This window comes from Cryptotermes secundus, unplaced genomic scaffold, assembly GCF_002891405.2.
Source record: "Cryptotermes secundus unplaced genomic scaffold, Csec_1.0 scaffold333, whole genome shotgun sequence".
Taxonomy (NCBI): Eukaryota; Metazoa; Arthropoda; class Insecta; order Blattodea; family Kalotermitidae; genus Cryptotermes; species Cryptotermes secundus.
Genome location: NW_019742965.1, coordinates 708251 through 731801, shown reverse-complemented (window position 1 = coordinate 731801; position 23551 = coordinate 708251). Strand labels below are relative to the sequence as shown.

Here is a 23551-nt window from a genome sequence, read left to right as displayed (position 1 = left end):
CCTTTGTGTACTGAATGCAGTAATTACCTGTGAGTGATTAGCTTCGTTCTCCAGCCGCTTTACACCTATAAAAACAGCCTTCGATACATAGACCTCTTGGATAGGCGGCTGGGTGGATCTCTGAGTCGATCTGGACATGGAGAGGCCTTCCTTTGCCAGGAATCAAAACCAGATCGTTGGACCCGTGTTCAGTGTTTTTATTGCCCGAACTCTCTTGAAAGTAAACTATATAAACAGTTCAGAATCCAGTGATGTAATTATTTTGAATTCGTTAAGAGTTTAAACAAGGGACAGTTGGTCTTCTCATATAGAATTAACCGTGACAGGAACTTCAGATATCCTGCACTGTCCCCGAAAATCCGAGCACCGTACGCACAGTATAAGGGCATTTCCGTTAATGGTTCAGCGATAGGCCTAAAACCATGAACATTAAGGACCGTTGAAGAAAGCAGTCTTCTGGGATGTAGCGCCGTGTAGATATTGTGTTAACCGACGTTACGGAGGAACACATCGCCTCGATGTTCAGAGTAGAAGGAAAACCCGCGAGCGAGGAACCAGCGTGAGCAGTCTGTTAGCATCTGCTTACGCTGGTTCCTCGCTCATGGATTTTCTTCTTTTTTTCTTCTACCCCGAAGATGGAGGCGATGCGTTCCTCCGAAACGTCGGTTAACACAATATCTACATGGCGTCACATCCCAGAAGACTGCTTTCTTCATAGTCACCGCCGTGAAAACCTCAAATCGTACATTAAAGACCGATGTTTATTTACATGCATCGGTCAAGTGCCCTGTGTGTTTTAAATATTCTCTATTGTTTTTATTCTCAATGTAATAAATTTCGAATTGAACCAAAACCGTTTGCCCACAAATTCCTGAAAACAAGGATTTGTGTGTGTTTCCGGTCGTCTATTTCAGTTATGAATTTAGCCTGGAGTGTGGGAATCACAGTGCCAAGAAAACACAATAAAAGGGGGGTGGGGTGTAAAGAAAGAAATGAGAGTGGCTGTACAGAAGCTCGTTCACTTAGACCATTACTGCATATCATCATTAAAGTGATAACATCACATAGTCGTGCTAGCGTGTTGTGTATGTCGGTATGGCTGTAAAACACGACGCTGGCGAGCCAGCGAGATGGGAGCTTTAAAACTTATATGGCACGTAATGGATGTGCCATTACGTTTTTATCCCGTACCCTCATAAAATGGTGGCAATAAAAGAGAGCTTATTATATGATTATATGAGAAATAACTTCATCATAAATAAATACATAAAACATTTTTTTCTTCTAATGTTATGTTGATGTAGATAATTCATATACGGGCTTATGCTCATAGTTGCTATGAACTCATTTATTTGGGTTCTTAAAATGTTAATTAAAAAGTCGTTACACAAACGGGATTTTTTTTATGTTTCCTGCTTGCTGTAAAAACTTAATGTAATGTCTTCAGAAAAATATTGCATCTTGTACGAGATTATTCAATGCCGTCATGTATCTTTATTGCTTGCGGCTGTAAATGCGATTTATAGCCTTATGCCCAATTAAAATTATTTTATATGGATAAAAGCCTGTTGTTTTTCGTTTTTTGTTTTTTCGATGAAATTTGTTAGAAATTGTAAAACAGGGAAAGTCGTAATACGCGTTTTAGAACTTCTCGATACTAAGCTGCACATTTTGCTTCTCTGTTCTCTCTTACTACGTGGTGTGTTGTGCTAGAACTGATGTAAGCCGTGTGATATTGGGCTCTGCCATGGAAGCTGTCTGGAAGTTTTTGGTTGTCATTTTTCAAGTTAAAAACCAAAACATGAAGGTGAAGGCACCGAAATTGTGAAGGCACGTGTAGACGGATGTATTCTGAAGCTATTTTATAAGCTCTGTAGTATCTGAAAACATGTAGACTGATATATTCTGAAGCTATTTAATAAGCTCTGTAGTATCTGAAAACATGTAGACTGATGTATTCTGAAGCAATTTAATAAACTCTATAGTATCTCAAAGTTGTGAAGATAATATCGTAAATTTCAGTATTTAATGATTTGGAAGGAGGCTTTCATTGATTGCTTAAGGTTAGTTTACACCACCGTCAGATCCCTTTAGAATCTAGGAAGGCAAGGTTTGTTGTGTTCACCTCCAGCTAAGGAAGTGCCAATTTTTTTTGGGGGGGGGGGGAAGGGAAAGCCGTTCAGATTTGACTTCGAAGATGACACAAAGCTGATAGTTACATGACTGAGATGCAGTCCGTTCGTGTCGGATTGAATGCAGCCGACGTAAGGCGATTTGTGATTCACGTTGCAGATACAAGTGGGAGAAAAAGAAATCCACAAGTAATACACCCAATTGTGATTCAGAATTCGAATAAAGAGTGTAAAAACTATCAGAACAGTAATCTTGAAAGCCGTTATTATTTGTGAATGATTCCGAATCGCATTTAATATATTTATTCTGGCATGAAGTCAGCTATCGCGGAATTACCCTCATGGATTTGCGGAATTATCATGATTGCATGTTAACTAATCGACTTTTATGACACTGAGGTTGAACTACATATAACCGAAGACCTGTCCATGCTATATTTATAACACTGTGGTCTAGTGGTCAGAGTTCCTGGTTCGATTCCCGGCGTCACCAGATTTTCTGAGAAGTAGTGGGTCTGGAACGGGGTCCGCTCAGCCTCGTGAGGATAACTGAGGAGTTATTTCAAGGAAATAGCGGCTGCGGTCTAGAAAACCGAAATTAACGGCCTTGGGGTTCGTTACGCTGATCACGCGACACCCTCTATCCGCTAAAGTTGGCACTAACTTTGCCGACAAGCGGCGATCGCTCGGTCGGTATACTTCGCTTGCGGACTCAAGCCATGGAGTTTGTTTCTTTTTGTTTATTATTTAAACAGTATCAAGGTAGCTGTGAGAACTTGTGATATAAACGACAGTAGTGCCAGTCAGTGTGGGATTTTGAGCGGTGCGTCGTGTTTGAGCTTTGAGAATTATAGGCTTATTAATTTTATTAAGGTGATTTTGCAGGGGGAAGAATGGCGGCGTGTCAAACGCGTGAAATGTTTCTGGTGTCGAAACCAGGATTGACATCGTGACTTTAGATGTGAAGTAAGTGGTTGACGTCATATCTACCTGCTAGTGGTATTAGAAAATTCAAGGTCTACTCCTTCGTAAGCGATAAAGACATCACAGCGAGCGGTTTTCATACTTCTTATATAACCATAAAGTTGCGTCTGTCTTGAACTTTTCGAACGAAATGTCTTACATTCTTTTTGAGCGCGAATTTTGTCTTTTGCAAATACTGTTATATGACAGCCGTTGGTGGGTGCTGTTTGTATCCCTTTGATACATACGTAAGGAGGGGCGTTTTTATGAACTACAGATTTATGGAACTGGGAAGTTTGTATCATTTGTTTAATACTTACGATGTACTCGTGACAGAAGTGAACACCGAAGAATTGCTTATGTGGCCAGGACCGCTTAGTCATATTATGACTTAAATGTTCTGCTTGACCCACACAATATTGCGTTTGGAGTTCGGCTTCGACATGTCCAGCCTCGCCTATTTGCAAAGCTGAATTTTCTTTTTATGTATAGAAATATCCTCTCAAAAGATGTGCATAACAGGAAATGAAGTTTTTCATGTCTGTGTAGTGGCTTTCAGAAAGCGCTCTGTCGTCGTCATGCTTGCAGTTACAAGGGATGAGATCCGTGTCGTTAGAACTGGCTCTCGGGGTCGGGCATAACCGAAAGCCGGTCTGGCTCTTACCCCTGTAGCTGTGTTCTGCTCTTGGCGTCTTCACTAACTAATAATGTTCTTCCCCGCTCCTTAATTAGAAGTCAGGAAGGCAAACAACCATCGCAGTGCCATTACCATACCCTCTCCCCCTCTCAGTTTCAGTAGTTTGACTGCCTGCTGGATTATTGCCTGTTAAGTCGATTATCCGGTTAATCTAGCTCGCGCCTCATTAAGGACTGAGACGTAGATAGCGAGATAGGACTCATCATTATGTTCCTCTCTGGAGCCAGAACCGTACACACCGACAAGAACGGAAAAGAGCGAACGCGGAATACTCTAGGAAGACTGCAAGTTGATTTAACGGCGCTTTTTTACTTTTATGTTTCGGAAACACCGAATGTCATGGTGATTGCGCGTGATAAATTGGGACATGTCTGAGAGGTGTTTACTTTTATGTTTCGGAAACATCAAATGTCATGGTGATTGCGCGTGATGAATTGGGACATGTCTGAGAGGTAATGACCGCGCCTTCTTTTTAAAGTAATATCCGACGATTTGTCTGGAGGATCCGAGGAAGAGGATGAAAGCTTCAGTCTGCATACCCAGCCTCCCGATCCAAGAATCGAATCTGAGACCTTCCAACCAACCATTTGATCGCAGTGTTTGGTACAAGTTTACTGAGCCGTAACTGTGGCGTCATGCACAGCCCTACAAATTGTTTTCAATATCTTTTCCTCGGATTGTGTTGTGTAAATGTTACTTTTTTTCTACTGCATAAGGGGCTCTTGAAAGCAGTTCAGAGCCTACGTGTTTTGTTATCCTTAGCACTGACGTACAAGTTTTCCTTCTTTTCATTCACTTCAGAAATGGTAGCATGGAAGTAGTAAATGGTATGTAGTCCCTGTTATTCTGTTATTGTGTTACCGTGGTTGTAAACTGGCCGTGCTCATGACTTACGTGAGGCTTCTGATGCGCAGAACGTTCTAATTGCTTCGGGAGCAAAGCTGGTTTTGAAACAGGCGTTCTTGTACTTTGCGATATCGCTACTCCCTAGAATAACTCATACATACACTCTAACCCCCCTTCCCCAGCCCCGCGCCATAGCTCAAACGGTTAGTCGCTGGCTTCCCACCGCGGCGGCCCGGGTTCGATCCCGGGTCTGGTCAAGTGGGATTTGTGGTGGACAAAGTGGCGTTGGGGCAGGTTTTCTCCGAGTACTTCGGTTTCCCCTGCCAAATCACCCCTCACCTATCATCTGGGGCTGGTACACTAGGCCAGAAGTGGCCGCAGTATAAGGGGCTTAGTCCCACCTCACTAGCAATAAAAAAACCCTTCCCCCCTCTGGTAAGCGAAAGTGCAGTTACGCTTATTGTTGCACCTTATCAGACTTCACCGTGATTACAGCAACATAAGCTGCTTTACAGCCTCTCTGTATCTACAGTGAGATGTATAATAATTCCTGTACAGTCACGAAAATATTTTCCCGGTTGCAGGCATGTTTTCGAAAACAGCTGTATTAAATTTATTGGCTTCCCGCAGCAACCACATTTTAAATAAATCTTGAGAATTCGGCGACCCCCCCTCGCCCTTAGCGTAACTCCACAGTTTGCCAAACGTGCTGTACAGGAGCACACAGAGTTTACACGTGTTCTTCGCCCCTTTGCTTTGTGAACGCTTCTAGCCCTAACAAGTAATTTTATGAACACGTTAACAGTGTTCAGCAGGCCTTCAGCTTTTGTTGTAATATTTATATTACTCCCAGCTAAATGTTCTAGAAAACCGAAATAACGGTCATGGGGATCCGTTGCGCTGACCACGCGACATCCTCTATCCGCTAAAGTTGGCACTAAAATTCGCCGACAGGCGGCGGTCGCTCGGTCGGTATAGTCCGCTTGCGGACTAAAATGACGGAGTTCGTTTTTCCAGCTAAATGTGTCGCACATGACTTCAGAGGCCGCCATCACCATGTACGAGTATGTTATCTAGAAGAATCAGCACTTTACAGAACTTTACATTATTACGTATACGTGTGTGGTGTAACCTTCAGTGGCATAATGCCGTTCCGGGTTTAAATAAAATCTGCAGCGGTTCTGTGAATTTGCGGACAGACAAACACAACCAGCTCTGTATGCGTTCACTGGAATACGTCGCGTAAAAGGTCAATATCGGCTCTATGATTCCATGTCTGGAGTTTATGAAAAGAGTTGAGAAAATGGACCACAGGATTAGATTACCGTATGTTCCACAAATCGGTTGTCTGTATGCCCACCACAAATTGTATGATTTACCAAGTTTTATAAAATGTTCAAAAGCCATTAAGAGAGGAAACGCCCACAAGTACGTATAATGCAGTTTTTATATAGTAAACTGTGTATGTATCACGTGCAACAAGGACATGTACTCGTATCTGCGGGAAGATAATTGGACAGCCCCAGTATGAGGTGCATTTCATTCTTTCAGATTGCGAAGAAGAAACCCCTCAAAAATTGCAAGGAATTACTGGGTTTTACTTTTTCCATCGTCCGAAATTCTAAGTAATAGAGGACACTCTAGGTAATAGAGGACACGACGTTTCGGAAACGATCTGTATCCGTCTTCAGTTGAGAAAGGAAGATATCTTCTTAGTTGGGCCCCTTAGAAACAGTCAATCTCAATCACTGGACCAACTGAGTAGGTGTCTTCCTTTCTCACCTGAAGATGGAAACAGATACAGTTTCCGAAACGTCGTGTCCTCTGTTACCTAGAATTCCGGACGGTGGAAAAAGTAAAAAAAAAAAAAAAAACTAATTCTGTGTGTCATCCACCATCGTCAGAACCCTCTAGAATCTACTCTCAAAAACTGCTCATGCTGGGTGAGCGCCCCTCCGCTCTTATTTCAGTTTAATAATAATAATTATTATTATATGAGTGTAGATGGAGGCGAAACAAGCGGACGGAGATCGGTAGGAAATGCACGAGGTAGGGCGCTGGGACGTCGTGGGATGCTGGGCGCGAGTGTCGGCGTATGCGCGGTTGCTGTGCGAGGTTCGCAGACTGGTGCCCCGGTGGCCCGTCTTGCCGCACAGGCTCAGTGCGAGTGTGGCACCGAAGTGGTACAGTTGTTAGGATGGGCGTTTATTTACGAGTGCGTCGTGTGCCATGTAGTTCTTAGCGGCAGTGTTGTTCATCACTCAAAGAATGATCGAGTCCAGTGTGCATGATGATTTAGTAGACAGATAAAGAGCGAAGCGAACCCGGATTTACATACCGTATTAGTAAAGGTACCCGCGCTCGAACAACCCACGTTCACAAAAATCAATACGTAACGTTTTTTTTTCGCCCATCCGCCAGTGGCAGTGAATGCTGAAAAGAACGAGACCTGGATTCCGCTACTGCAGTGCGCCTGTTACGAAATTTACAGCGATGCATTGATCTGTGTAGTGTATTTTGTAGTGCCAACTTGTGCAGTTTGTGTTGAGTGCTGTGAAGATAATTCCTTTGATCAGGAATTTGCCATTGTTCCAGAAGAATACATTTGATGTTGTGAATCTGTAAGGTTAAATAAGTTGCAATACTGAGGCTGCAGGAGTTGTCTAAAAGTGGAGCGGTCGGCGGAAGGGTTAAGGGGGAGGTGAAGAAATCCAAGAAGAGAGCTATATTAGTAAAACCAACCATCACGACGGAGAATCAGGTAGTTTTGACTTTAGGTTTCGTAACACATTTCTTGTTTCATTCAGTGTTACTCCATTTGTGTTAGAAGAGGAAGCAGTTTTGTAATTCGGTGATCACGTAATGTCTTATCGGAAATGGTTGTATGTGTTAATGTACGTAATCATCTAATGTATATGAGCTTTTAGGTTTCAGGGCGGTGACGATCCTTATTCTGGTTTGTGGCTTCTGTGGTTATTATGTACTCGTAGCGCTTAAACCTCGTTTTAATTTACACAGTTTAACCGGTTATTGTAAGGTAAAGGTAAAGTTGTCGCTGTGTTCAACTAATAAGCACTACGCCATGAAGGCGTGTGGGGGGAGTGGATATAGAGATCCACATTTTCTTGACCACTGGACTGGTTGGAGGTAAGTTGTCAGCTTCACGTACCTGTCGGTTTACCCTCGGTGTCCATTGGATAGGAGGCTGGGTGGGTCCCAGAGCCGGTCTGGAGGACGTGGGGAAGAGAAAATTCTTGACCCTACCGGGGCTCAAACTCGGACACCTCCGTCATCTGTTGTATTGTAAGATTTTGCCGAAAGGTTCCTAACATGCAGTGAGTGCATGATCTTCACTAATCTGCGCTGAACGACGTGAATATTGAAACCCAGACTTCCGAATGAATGCGAATCATTTCAAGTTTCCGTCGCTAACATCAGTCGTTATATCGGCCAGCCACTCCGTATATGCTGTAAGAGTTCCACACTTCTATAAATGATTTTAACAATATTTTAAATTCAGTCGAACAGTTGTAATTTTGATCAGTAAACAACATGAGCTTACATGAGACATACATGCTTTAGGTACTGTATGTGTCGGAAACGTCAAGTTTCAGTGAGTTGCTGCCTAGTACATACATTTACCGTCTTAAATGCAACGTTTATTTCATGTCTCGTGTACTTCCTACTCCCTACGACATGTTTCGGCCGTATACGGCCATCGTCAGGTATGTGTGAGTTAACTTGTTTGACGTTATACAACACAGCAGATGGGCGCAGAGGTAGCGCTCCTGACATTTTGAGGTACCATGGTTGGATTTCGGGCCGGATACTAAATGTCTGATTAAGAATTTTTGTGTTTTGCTCGGTCTCTCCAGGCGAGTCCAGGGGTAGGACGTTGGTATGCTCTCCACGATCGTCTGTTTTCGGAAGCCTAACATGCTCACCGTTTATGGTCGTGGTTGCATTCAGTGGATCCTGCTATATAGGCTTAACCTCACAGCATGAAGTGCGTTATACAGTGTAACCGCGAATCATTTTACTGTAGATTTGATATAACGGATAATATGCTCTTTTGGAGATGATATATATTAAACCGAATACCATGAATACAGGGAGGTTGTTTTAGTAACCAGACGAGTTCACGGCGACCGGTCCGCTACTTGCTGCGAGGCGTATGCGAGTTTTGCCGATGAATCAGCATGGCTGACGGGCGATAACGTTCGGATTGAAGTAGTTAGAATGTGCAGTTTGAAGGTGGTGTTGAAAATTCTTGTCCTCTGTACATGTAGATATTTTCGCTATTGTTCAATTAAAAAACACGGGTACAGCAATCCTTCTTGCACTTGCAGCCCACCAGACACCAACTTTCACTGGATGGGATTAGCAGTTGTCTTGCTGTTCTTGCACCAGACTTGACACTCCAGTCTCTTGAGCTAGACGTTCCAGTGATTTTCTAAGTGTATGCTCAAGTTGCCCCTATGTCATCCACCTTTTCTCAGTAAGCACTCGGCGCTTATGCTTTTGTTTTTTACTTATTAAGAAACCCGTTGTTCTAAGTTTATTCACCAAACTATGAATTGTTTGTCTGCTGGGAACTCTCTCGTCACGAAACTTACGTCGAAATTTTGCCGACACTTTCCAGCAGATCCGTATTTCACATAAGTATCATACAGAAATACACGTTGCTCTAAAGCAGGCATGTCAAACTCAACTTGTACAGAGGGCCACGTCAGCCCTATAAATAATAGTCCAGGGCCGCACTTCAAAATAGAAATATCCATTAGATTTTAATACAAGGATATTTAATTCTATTTATTATTTAGGAACAATTTCAATATAATTACCTAAAGTCACATATCTTACAGTTTTAAAAAGCAAGAGAATGCCATTTTTGACAGGTATCAGCTTTTCAATATGTAAAAAGAGATTACACAAGAAATTATGTTAGAAATAGCAAAACATTGAATTTCCTGCAACCTGCTAATTTATGTCTGCGTGAGACTTCTTGTCTTCTGGTCTGTTGGAAAATTGCCCTTACAAAAAATATTTCTACTAAAATTTTAATATTGATATTAATATCAATTAGCTCTAAAAGTTGAGGGGCCGCACTTTGTGGCTATGGGGGCCGCCTGTTTTACACGGCTGCTCTAAAGCATACCGCACCATGACGCCCACTAACTATAACAGTGAACAGATGGGTAATGGGGCTGATAACTGCTGCCTACTGCTGACAGATCATAAACGAACTCACACATGAACCGCACTCCTTGCCGTGAAACATAATACCATCAAGCTGTCTGCAAGTTAATTACTTCCCTTCATTCTAAACGTTGTCGGCTGATTCGTCGGCAAAATTCATATGCGCTTCGCAGCAGGAGGCGCACCGGTCGCCGCGAGGGGCAGAGCCGTGAACTCGTCAAGTTACTAAAAAACCTCCGTGTACATGAAACGCTCATATTTTTGCACCTTGGCAGACATTTTATGTATTTCAATTTTATGGTATTTAGGACATGTTTTTTTTTACGAACTTCGACCGGGTTATCACGGCTTTATTTGCCTGAAGGAGACGGACGTGTTTAAATACGTCTGAATGGAAAGTTGAGATTAATGTTTAGAACATGTCGGATTAGTTGTCGTAATGCGTATCGGCGGTGATTTTGTTACCCTTTCACAACAGCCGAATGTGCAATTTACACGTTGCGGGTTTTTCCTGTAATGAAATTTGTGGAACACAGCTTTTGTGTCTCGGACGATAAACATCTTTTTTTTCTCTCTCTCTTTATACAGTTTTCAGTAAGGATTTTAAGTTGGGTAAAGGATACAGGATTTCTGTTGAGACCCCAGGAGAAATGATGCGGTGTGGAAAGATAATATTAGGACCAGACTTACCAATATACAGGGAGATTATACGAGGGCGTGCCGCAAATCATTCAGCCCGTCCTGCGGGAAGGACACGCTGCTCGCGTCGACTAAGACGCGCGACAGGCCAATAGCCTGTAGCAGTAGCTAAAGATACGAGATTCAGGAGCCGTCAGCACAACAGGACATTGATTATAAAACCAACATTAAGGTGCTAATACTCAATTTCATTTACTATACCCCACTACATGTTTCGATCCAGAGAGATCATCAAGCAGTCTTTGAATACATATCCATCGTCACTGAATTGTCAGTTAAAATGAAGCTTTTTTTTTGCATGTAATTTACGTCAGTATAATCAGTAATATTCATGAACGAAATTGTTATGTGGAAGGTTAAAATCAGATAGCTTCAGTAGTTAGGTAAAAATTTTTGTTAAGAATTAGTATGGGGTGTTGGTGTATGTTGCAGGTGATCTTCGTAGTTGCAGGCGTTTTTGGTGTTCCAGATGTCTTTTGGTTTGTGGAGGCGTGTGGTGATTATTCAGCACAGGGAGTTTGTGATATTATAGGTGACTGGTTTACTCCTTGTAGTTCTTGTATCGTAACTGGGTGTGACTTCGTGTCTGGTTGTTCTACAATGTATAAAGGCCCATTTTCCGCATGGGTGTGTTAGCTTTTTAGCTTGGGCTGCAACGTTGTTTTTTAGTGTACTTGAAGTTTTGAAGATGGGTGAGGTACGTATTTAGCAATGGTACTCAGTCTGTCGGTGCTCGCAGACCACTTTTCTTTCTTCGTTTCTTTCTGCCGTTACACTAGAATTTTTACCATTGTTGTAACACGACTTGGGGCGCATGGCGTTCTAATTTCCCTCGCTCGCCATAAACGATGGCATCAGTGCTAGCTTGTACATTCTTCTGAAGTAAAGAACAACAGAGAGGCTGTCTAGTATCTGCTGTATTGTGGGTACGTTATATTTGTAATTTATTTGGCCATAGGCTTGTTGATCGTGCGGCAGAGCAAGTTGTGAGAAGCTCGTAAGTGCATATTTCGTTCCCTTGTTTGTTCAACATTGATTCAGTTACCGGGATATAAGATCAGGGCATTTTCTAACAGATTTAGGATCCGAAAAGGGGAGGGGGAAACCCGTTGAAGAGTGTCTACCGAGAGTTCATCATATTGAACCCCCCCTCTTTCTATTTGCTGTTACTCCTCCCGTCGTGTTAACCAGGGAAAACGTAGAATTTACACCAAATGGATGTGTATTGATGTGGCGGTTACACAGCAGAGATGTCCGTAATCAAATATAGGCTGCCTCAGAAGTGAAAGATTACAGATATGATGCATGTGGTAACAGTAAAAACAAAACCACATGTACGCACCCGCGAGCCTTGTCGTGCATTTTAACGCAGCTGACTGTCACGGGTATACCAAACCAGAATTTCATATCCACAAGCAGACGGAATTTGACCAGTTCTTCCCGGCCGGTACAGCCTCTTCTCACCCTGCAGAGTTCTCCGACCAGTTTCCTCGTATTGTTCCGACAAGACTCGACACGCTTGCAGGTAAAGGTGCTAATGAGAGGAAAAGGGAGAAGGGCGAAGGAAAAGCCACAGCAGTAAGAAACGGGAGGAGGCAGGAAGACAAGGCAATTAGCTCTGCCGATATAGACCAGGGCACGGAAGCTGAATAGACTCTTCACCGTGGAGAATGTCCATGTTACGACCAGTAGTGGGCTAACTCTAAACTGGAAAAATGTGTTTCGTGCCCTTTCGATAACTGAAATTAACAGATATCTCATTCGGGTATATACCTTAATTTCTATAGGATTGGGAGCCGGAATGGCGAAGTCCGTATGTCAGCTGGCTGTGGGCTGGACGGCCGAGGGGTCAGAGTTCGAGTCCCGCTAGTGGCAGGATTTTTTCTCCTCCACTTCGCTGTTTTGGAACCCACCGAGTCTCCTATACAGTGGGTACCGGGAGCTCCTTCCTGGGTGTAAAGCTGCCAGAGCGCGAAACTGGCCGCTTCCATCTAGTGCCGAGATAAAAATGATGGCGCTATACCTCCACTTCTCTGTACGTCTTCGTGAGGTGGTGCTTAATTAAACACAGGGACAACTTTACCGTTACCTTACCACGGCCACAGACGAAATCTGCCTCCTTGTCCTCGGATACCGGGAGCATTCCCGGCTTGAATGTGAAGCTGCTGATCTCCCTTAGTTCCGAGATTGTGAATACGTGGAGCTTCACTTCCACTCCCCATGTACGCATTGATAGTAGCGTGCTTATGTTCAGCCCTTAATTCTGGCAATAAAGGGTTCCGTTGAATGAAATAATGAAACCTGCCGAGATTGTTTCAGAAAGGTGATCTCGTGAATACTAGTACGTAATTAAGTGTCCATTGTTAGCGTACTTCGTGGCTTAACTTGATGTTGTCTAGACTATGCCATTGTTGACAGTGTCTCCGAGGTTTATAATCGAAATACATGTGTCAGAGTTGTAAGTTTTCTTGTTTGTAGCCGGCTTCAGTTTTGTATAAAAGACATAAGCTTGTGGTATCGAATTCATTTCAGCCCCCACCCCCACCCCTCCCCCATTGCTGTTGAATCAGTTGAAAACTAGCACGAACCTGTTCAGGAATCAATCATAACCCCCACCCCGGAATAAATGGAATGGGAGATACCTCGGAACGAATGTACGATAATGCTTACGTACTCATGTAACTGAGCCCTTCTGGAGGAGCCGCCAATTCTGCAGCTACTCAAGAATTTCCCAGCATTTTATGGAACCCGAAGGTTCCTTACCGTGTTCATAAGAGCCCTCCACTGGTCCGTATCCTGAGTCAGATCAATCCATACCGTTCCATCCTATCTAAGATCCATTTTAATATTATGTAAGATTTGAGGCTTTCACGGCGGTGACTATGAAGAAAGCAGTCTTCTGGGATTTGGCACCGTGTATAAGTGGTGTTAACCGACGTTTCGGAGGAACGTATCGCCTCCATCTTCAGGGTAGAAGAAAAAGTATAAGAAATCTGCAAGCGACAAGACCGTTACCGTTCTCACGGTCTTGTCGCTTGCAGATTTCTTATACTTTTTCTTCTACCTTGAAGATGGAGGCGATACGTTCCTCCGAAACGTCGGTTAACACCACTTATACACGGTGCCAAATCCCAGAAGACTGCTTTCTTCATTTTAATATTGTCCACTCACGCCTTGGTCTCACCAGTGGTCTCTTTCCTTCTGGCTTTCTCACCAATATCCTATATGCATTCCTCTTCTCCCCATTCGTGCTACATGCCCTGCCCACCCCATCCTCCTTGACTTGATCATTCTAATTATACTTTGAGAAGAGTACAAGTTATGAAGCTCCCCATTATGCCGTTAATGTACGATAATAGCGGAATAAATCCAGACGATACCTGGATTTCAGATGTGTATCGTTGGTGTATGTTCTTAACGTGTTTGGTGTACTGCTGCTTCATCCCCGCCGACGTGCAGACTCTCAGTTGCTTATCCGAAGCATCACTTCGTAAGATGCAGACACCTATAGTTGGCATCATTCTTCTCGGAATTGGCTCGGTATTACCGGTGCAGAGCGATTGTGTGGATACTTAGTGGGCTGTCAGAGATGAATGATAAATGACTCAAAGAGGCTCCGCCCGAAGATAAAACGTTTGTGTTGAAAAGCCCAAGATTTATTCATTGAGTATTGACTGACTGTAGTTACACAGTAACATTTGTATTCTTTCGTTTTTATATCTCCACGCTCAAGAGTCGGCTTTGCACGTGACCCCTTTCCTTAACCAGTACACGTCACACTAAATATGAAAGGCATAGACGCAGCGTGCGAAATGGGAATCCCTAAAAAATAGCTAGCTGTTCAAATATCGGCCACATATTTTAAAAGGTTGGGAAATACTGAAACGCTGTTTCGACGCTGAAAACACAAACTGTATATATATCTGCTGGGTTGATTGATGGCTTGAAAAATTGCTAGAGAAAAGGAGGTAAAAAAATTGCAATGATTCCATTTCAAAATTGAATGGTGTTCTGGCCTATCTAAATTAACGAAAACTAATCCAAAAGTGACAGAAAATATAATAACGATTCAAGTTGCAGCTATTTTCACTGTAAGAACTGGTGTAATTTTTCAGGTGACATCTGGTGCGCCGTTTTCTACACGCATCGCTATATGAGATCTATTATTGGGCTTCGCTGATATACACATCATTTTAATATGATTATGTACTTACTGTCATGTTTATTTTAATATTCAGTTTTATACGGTTCAAGGCAGATCTGCTTTGAAACTTATTTTGGACATAAAAACTGTTACAAAAATAGCTTTATAGAAGTTATGTAGTGCTTGTACGACGGATATTCGGAAAGTAACCTCCATTTATTTTACGCAACTAATGTAGGAGCTGGGGGAGAGCTCACGCATGCGTGGTAGTGTCACATGACTCATTGCCTTATAAACCACCACATAACTGGTCACCTGGTGTTCTTGTTTCTACGGAGTGAGTTATGATGTATCCTGCTATTGATAATTCCGCCAGCTGCGAAATTCGCGCTGTTATCCGTTTTCTTCACGATAAAAGCATGAGTGCTGCGCAAATCCATCGTGAATTATGCTCGGCAATTTACTGCCAAACTGTACTGAATGAAGGAGCTGTAAGACAGTGGTGTAGAATGTTCAGGATGAAGAGCGAAGTGGTCGGCTGGTCATCTGTAGTGAGTGATGATCTTGTTAAAAGTGTTGACCAGATACTTTGTGGAAGATGGCTCTTCACAATTTCATAACTTTCATGTGAATTTCCACAGATTTCACTCTTCTCTACGAAATTATCAGTTCGCGTAGGATATCACAAGTTTTGCGCAAGACGAGTTCCGAAAATGCTAACGGATACGCACGAAACGCAGAAAATGGCTTTGGTTTTTAACTGTTTTAGAGCGATACCGCAAATATGGTGACGATTTTCTCATTCACATCTTACGAGTGGCAGGTGGTGAACCCTGGGTTTCATTTGTGAATATTGAAACCAGTGGATGCACACACATTCACAAAAGTAGCCGAAAAAGTTTAAACAAACATCTGCTGGAAAGGTAATTGATGGTAACCGATTTCTGGGACAGGAAAGGAGTGTTGACGGTTACTTTATAGGTGTCCTTGAGGTTTAAGAAGTGGTTCACGCTCCGCCTTCTTTCTAATGCGCCCATATCGGGCCTGAGCGGTGCAGAGAATTATCTGTACTTCTGGTATTTGAAAGCGTGTATGCGTACTGTTAGAAATATACTTGTCACAGTGCGTGTGATATGTAATTATTTATTACTTTATTTGTGTTATATGTTCGACGATAGAACGCCGTCATATACCCAGTTAAATATTCATATACCTGGTGCAGAAGCATACCGCCTCTGTGATATAGTGGTCAGAGTTTATGCCTACAATTCCAGAGGTCCCGGGTTAGATTCCCGGCGCTACCAGATTTTCTGAGAAGTAGTGGGTCTGGAACGGGGTCTTCTCAGCCTCGTGAGGATAATTGAGGAGTTATTTAAAGGAAATAATGGCTCCGGTCTGGGAAACCGAAATTAACGGCCGTGGGGATTCGTTGCGCTGACCACGCGACACCCTCTATCTGCTAAAGTTGGCACTAACTTCACCGACAAGCGGAGTCGCCCGGTTGGCCGGTATAGTTCGCTTGCGGACTAAAACCACGGAGTTTTTGTTTGTTTGTTTGTTGCAGAAGCATACAGCGTTGCATGCGTGTATGTTAAAATCTGCATGAAGTTTGAAAGTCAGCTGAAATTGGTTTATTTGAGTATAATCTTATCATGCATATGAATTCTTTGCTTATATTTGTGGTGAATGATATATATCCAGTTAATCACTTTTATTGCTGTCTGTATTAGTGAGGACACTGATGAAGGTTAAATCCAGTCCTTTAAGGTATGATGCCATAGTCCTTGAAAGAGGACTACTACTAATTTGCACATTTGTAAGTGGATTGGTGGGCCATGGCTGTTAGAGCTCTTATTTAAAGTGTATGCTGTTTGAATTGTTGTTTAGCGCCACTTATTTCTTCGTAGTAAAGCATCTTCTAGATTTTGTATATAAATTCTGAATGTTTGATTATTTGATTAGCACTCCTAGGCCTACGACCTACATAGTTCCGTCCTGTACAGACACTTAAGGTGAAGTCTGAAATGCAACACAAATTTAGTAACGCTTGGTTCTAGAGAGAGCGGAGTGCGAAATAATATTGCGTATGTGAAATACTCCGAAACTTTACTTGTCGCCCAAGTCATTAAGGAGCATTGCGATGGAAACCCCACGAATTTTAGATGTCGGTACTATAAATGGAGGTTATGGGTGACCTTCGCCCTCTAGTCGCCTTACGCCCCGGGAACAGAGCCCCAGGTAACAATTTGATTAGAATGCGTGTGTGGGCCCCATAACCAGTTTGTTGAAGAGAAGAATCTCTGCTCCTACCGAGAATCGAACTCCTGTCACCCAGTCACTTTACTGACGGGGCTAAGAGTCTGAAGATAATTTATTCTGACACGCTGTACGGCTATTGGAAAATTTGGTGAAGTACCCTACAGCATTTGTTTTGGTCGTTTTCCACGTCTCATTGTTCGCCTGTAGTGGAAAACGGTGGGTGACTACTACGAGGGAGAGTCAGTAAATAGGACACAAATGGATATAAAACGTAAAATATGCGATATTCGAACCTGGGAAAAACTCTTATTTCTGGACAGGTCCTCCACCAACATCGATACACTTGTCCCATCGTTTTACCAATGCGTAGAACCCTGAAGCATAGAAATCTTTTTGACTGTTGTTCCAGCCACTTCCGTTTCTCCGTTTAAACCTATTCGCCATCAGCGAAACGTTTGCCACGTTTCTCGACCCAGTTGTGAACTGTTTTACACGACAAACACTTTCCACCGTTAGCAGGAAACATTTCTTTATGAATATCCTTTGTATTGAGTCCTTTTGCCCACAAAAACGCACAAAAGAACGTTGCTCCTCTGTAGCACACTCCTCAAGCACGGTCGCCTTTTGACTACAAAAACCAGCCTCTGAACATGCGCATGCGCAAGACTGGCATGAAGCTGGACTCTGCTGCTACCTAGTGATACATATAGAAAACCTATTACTTTCATTACAGGTGTTTTACTTCCTTTTATGATCTATTTACTGACTCTCCGTCATAATATCGGAAGCCCGCCATCCGCCACGAACTTCGGACAGCTTCATCCATCTCCATCCTCAGTCCAGGTCCCTACGATCCATCATGATGTTATTCCAGTTTCCTCGGTCTTCGAGTAGTCGATTTCAAGAGTTCTCGTCAGAATTGTATATATTTTCCTTCATATCCAGCAAATCGTAACTTCCTCGAGATTAATAAAGCGACAAAACAAGATGACCCGTGTGAATCAGGAGTGTGCACGATTAATATCGTCATTTTACCACTCTCTTGGGGACTTTCTGAAGCAGTTGCAGTCAAGTGATTGAGATTAGCTCTTTCTAAGGGGCCCAACTGAGTAGATGTCTTCCTTTCTCACCTGAAGACGGAAACAGATCTAGTTTACGAAACGTCGTGTACTCTATTACCTAGAATTCCGTACGGTGGAAAGAGTCTAAAACCCAGTAATTCTGTGAGTTGCAGTTTTGTTTTCCTGTAAGAATAAGAGAGTTCATAACCTTACAATATCACCAGAAGGTAAAGTTGCCCCTGTGCTTAACTAAGCATTGCGCCATGAAGGCGTAAGGGGGTTGGATGTATAGATCCATATTTTCTTGACCTCGGCACTAGTTGGAGGTGACTGGTCAGCTTCACGCCCCGGCCGCTTTACCGACGGGGAAAGAGCCGGTACCCATTGGATAGGAGGTTGGGTGGAACCCAGAGCCGGCCTGGACAACGTGGCACAATACCACTACGCAGTTAATATATAGGATAGACATATTCTGATTTTCATTGCTTTGGAAGGTGGGTGGGGTGATACTGGTTTCAGAGTTGAGTAGTAACATCTCATGGGTGATTTCTTTCGTCAGCGACTTTTCGATGCATGGACTGGCCAGTCGTCTGCCTCATGCAGGTCCTTGTCTCTTTTAGTCGGACTTGGCTCTGCAATTACAGAAGTTTCCTGTGTTGGTATCGCTTTGTGAATAATGATTCAAACCGTGTGGCTCATTCATTTCTGTGATCTGTCCGATGTACCTATTTCCAGTCGCAGTTCTTCTATATACGGCTATCTTCAGTATGGAAATGGAAATTCCTCGGGCACCTCTATGCTCTGTCAGTCCCCCACCCCTCACCCCATATAAGCCAATTTGCGGGATACTCTCCTTTCTTTCTCCCATATCACACTATTCCTGTCCACCCCTCCACTTCGCTTTGTGGTGACTCAGTACCCTGTAAAGACCCCTCTAGTGACGGCTTACGCTCGACATCCAATTAATTGCCAAGCGAGACAGATGAAAGTACGCTGAAGAGACATCTTTGATGGGATGGCTTACCGGTTTCCTCCAGGTCTAGTAAGCATCCTGGTGATTTCCATGCCGATGAATTTGTTATTACTGCATTGTGCCCTGTCAAAGATTGAGGTACTTTCGGGCATTCTCGCATATAAACGAAACTTAAATTATGTCCGTCTACATATATTGCTGACACTGAAGATGAGGTATTTTCTGCATTTTATGGCACCCGAACGTTCATTACCGTGTTCACAAAATCTCGCCATTGGTCATTATCCTGGGCCAGATGAATCCAGTTCACACCCTCTTATCCTGTTTTTTAGACCCAGTATTATATTGTCACGATTTTAATGGGCGTGACTAATAATAACAGGTTTAGATTGGTTTTATTGATCACTACTTTACACTCACTCGTAACCACAGTCAGTTACAGTAACTCAAAATAAGTGACTGCCTAGGACTCGCTCCATTCTGCTCTGAACTACAAATGACTCCTCTTCTAGTCTTTCTTGTACTGATCTGAACTTAATTCATTTCTCCTCTTATATAGTGTATCCGTATCCAAGGAAATGTTTGTTGACCACTCGTATCCACGGAAACGTGTTTGTCAACTCGATCCCTAGCAGTGGGTCTACATGTTACAATATTAATAGCCGTCTGCATACGCGTGGTATCTCTCCGTCAGGTTTTTATACCAACGCTTTGTATGCATTTCTTCCCCATGCGTGATACATGTCCTTCCCATCCTATTCGTATTGATCCGATCATGCCAGCATTATTTGGGGGACTGGAACTTCACGTTCAGAAGGGGAGAATGCTTACATTCGTGAAAACATTCAGGTACGTACGTTATGCATAGTAGGCAGTGTAGATGGAAGTGTGAACATAGCCCAGCAGGGAATTGTAAATTTATTGAGAGAAGAACAACAGGAAGACCAAGAAAATGCTGGGAGGAGAGGATTTTGCGTTGAAACAGTGAATTCTAGAATAAGCAGATAGAATCCTGACGGATTGGTTACGCTAGCGTATTGCCCATCTGTAAGACTATTTTTATCGGTAGCGATGTCTGATGAATAAACCTAATAGCCTGACATGTGGATTGTGGAATTATGCAGGTGCGTGCATAACATTTACTAATGTCAAATGATACATCATTTTCTTGTACTAAAGAAGTTAACAAGTATGACAACACATTACAAGTTCGCTGTTGCTTCAGAGCTTTCAGGCAATGGAAATATATGCCGTTTATGCTGTGCAGGAATGGAAAGATGTAATGGAACACTGCATATTCTTCACTTACATTCTTTGTTATTTTACATATCTCAGAGGCCTTGTGCAGATATAAACTCAGGTGTTTGCTAAGGTACTGACTGTGTATAGAAATTGTTTTCCCATTTTTGTCTTCTTTCACCAAAACGTTACAAGTCTCAGTGGGATCTGCCCTTGATATGTAAGCTTAATTTTTGTACGGTGGGTCTTTTACAAATTCGGATATGTTCCGTGTAAAGTAGTAGTAAGAACGGAGATAAAATTAGCCAAACAATTCCAGTGTAGGCCCTCCAATACAGACTTTCTTTGAAACTCGTCCACTTCTTTCGGAAAAGAAACATGCGGACGTATAGACAGAGTACTGAGCGTTAAGAACTCACGACGGATCTTGGATTAAATTTGTAATTAGTTGTTTTTTGTTTTTTATTGCGTAGTACACAGACTCAGGTATAACCGACAATGGCAGATGTTCATCCCCAAATTTGTGTCACACATAATTGTTGTTACCGAGTCTATATCACTTGCATTTATTCGCACAGAACTACTAAAGGAATACATGTCTCTGATACATTTAAGTTAAAAGTTACGGATCTGGGCAGTGGCAAAGCTCTGTGAATCCCAAACTCTTCTAGGGAACACCAGGTTCATATGGCTTCAGCGTATTTCATTATGATCGCCATGCGGAAAGTAGGCTTTTAAGTTATAAATGTAAAACCTGGGTTTGAGTCCAGATAATTGTTTAACGCCCGCAAGTGCCAGAAAAATTAGCCTACATGTAAAGAACAATCGAAGCTGGCCTCAACCAACAGAGGGTATTAGAGAATCGTAGTTATTATGCAATTAGAACATCTTTGTGAGTGTTCCATCTTCAGTGGCGTAGATTGTTACGCTATCATTAGAACATTACTAGATTCTTTGTCATCGTACATGTGAACCGGCATCGTCATACAAGAACTCTCCCTCAATACACGGGATTATTCTTCCGTACAGATGCTTACTAAAAGTATGGTGCATCCTCAGGGATGTACGCAAGGTCTCAACATCTTCCATAGGTTTATCTGTACCGAAAATAAATATACGAAGCTGCGAGAGTACGGTTTTCGCCATCATCATCATCAGTAATCTGTCAGACGACAGGTCCACAGTCTCTTCCAAAACAGTTCCTCCACTTAATGCGATCTAGAGATTTCTCCTTCAAATGACAGTATCCTCTTCTGTCCCCAAGGTCATCCAGCATCTTCTTACGTCTTCTTCCTCGTCTTCTTGTAACTTCTAACCGCCCCTCTATCTTTCCTTCAATAACTTCTTTTAGAAGGCAGTTTCTGCGTAAAACATGACCAATCCAATTAGCCTTCCGTTTTCTTATTTCGTGTAGGATATTCCTCTGCTCACTGACTCTAATTAACACTTCTTCATTTCTCACATAATCGGTCCAACTGATCTTCTCCATCCTTCTCCAACACCACATTTCGAAACTTTCCAGATGTTTCTGATCTACTGCCGTAAGTGTCCATGTTTCAGCCCCATACAGAGCTATGCTCCAAATGTAGCATTTCACTAGGTTCTTCCTCAGATTTAAGTCCAGTTTGCTGGTAAAAAGATTCTTCTTCTCTCTAAATGCAGCCCTTGCCATGGCAACCCTGGATTTAATTTCACTAGTACACCTTCCATCATCTGTTAACAAGCTACCCAGATATTTAAAACATTTCACATTCTCCAGTTGTTTTTGGAACATGTGAAAGAGAAAATTTTATTATGCCTCTTTGTTGTGCCGAGTGGGCGTAGATGTGCGTATGCACCGAACACATCGGCATCAGAAAGTCTACAGTTACTCCGAGATCGACATCCGATTAAGAGAAAGCAGGATGTGTACGGTGGGTGACAGAACAGCATCGGTCACAGGTGTTCAGAGGAAGATCGGAAAGGCGTATAGGGAGGAGCGATCTGCGGTGGGTGTAACAGTTCAAAAGAATCGGTCCCGGCCCGCCACCGACGTCTCATGTTAAGTGGAAGCCATAAGTCACGCTTTCGGTCGGAGCCCGAGAAAGTTGTGATGAACGATTGAGAATACCTTCCCTTCATCCGCAAACGTTTGAGGTTTCGTACTAAAATCCATTGCGTGGCACAACTTCATTCGAAGTTCACGTTTCACATCAAGAATTTGCTTACTGTATTACAGATATTGGAGGGAACGGTGACTACACTGGATGACGTAAAATCTTGTTCTGTCACATGTAAAAAAAGCTAATCTTGTAGATTTTTTTGAAGCTTAGGTTGAAAATAGCATCAAAATTTGTCACTCATCCGCCAATTTTGAGTTAAAAATTAAATCTGGACTAATTTACTTAGTTAATCCGTTCCCCTTATACCTTATGATGTCAAAGTTGTTTTTATATTTTGATCATTTTACAGACGGTAGGACTCCTTGAACGAGTGATCAGCTCGTCGCAAGGCCACTACCTGAATACAGGACAACACAGACACAGAATAAGCGCATACACATACCAAACATTCATCCCTTGAGTGACATTCGAACCCACAATCCCAGCTTCCGAGCGAGCGAAGAGAGTACATGCCTTAAGGCCGGTCGGCTACCGCGACTGGCTCGGAATAAATATAAAGGTGTTTTAACCTAAACGTAAACTTCTCATAAGATGTGACCACTGATAATTTACGCCTGTACTTCGAATGTGGGATATTCTTTTCGCATGTGCATCAGTGGTCAGCCAACATTTGGAGCCGCATTTTCCCTCGTATCACTACTCTATTATGGGAACTTCTTGATGGAAGCGTTGCCCATGCCTGTTGCTAACAGCTCATAGGGTTGTTGGAAGAATCGAGATGTGAGTCCATTCTGCATCCAGTGACTTTGTAGACATTGAGAAGTACTTGAACACGTAGCGGTCACAAAGTCTTAAACAAGACTTACTCTTACTTACTCATGGAGCTGAGCCCTTCTGGATGAGCCACCAATTCTGCAGCTACTCAAGAATTTCCCAGCATTTTATGGAACCCGAAGGTTCATCATCGTGTTCACAAGAGCCTTCCACTGGTCCCTATCCTGAGCCAGATCAATCCAGTCCATATCATCCCATCCTATCTCTCTAAGATCCATTCTAATATTGTCCACCCACCTACGCCTTGGTCTTCCCTGTGGTCTCTTTCCTTCTGGCTTTTCCACCAATATCCTATACGCATTCCTCGTCTCCCCCCATTCGTTCTACATGACCTGCCCACCTCATCCTCCTTGACTTCATCATTCTAATTATACTTGGAGAAGAGTGCAAGTTATGAAGCTCC

General features: G+C 42.8%; 1 protein-coding gene across 4 annotated transcripts in view; it reads left to right on the top strand.

Annotated features, from left to right (window-relative positions):
• LOC111873464 (autism susceptibility gene 2 protein) overlaps positions 1 to 23551 on the top strand; it is a 241050-nt gene that overhangs the window by 161016 nt on the left and 56483 nt on the right. The window lies entirely within an intron of this gene.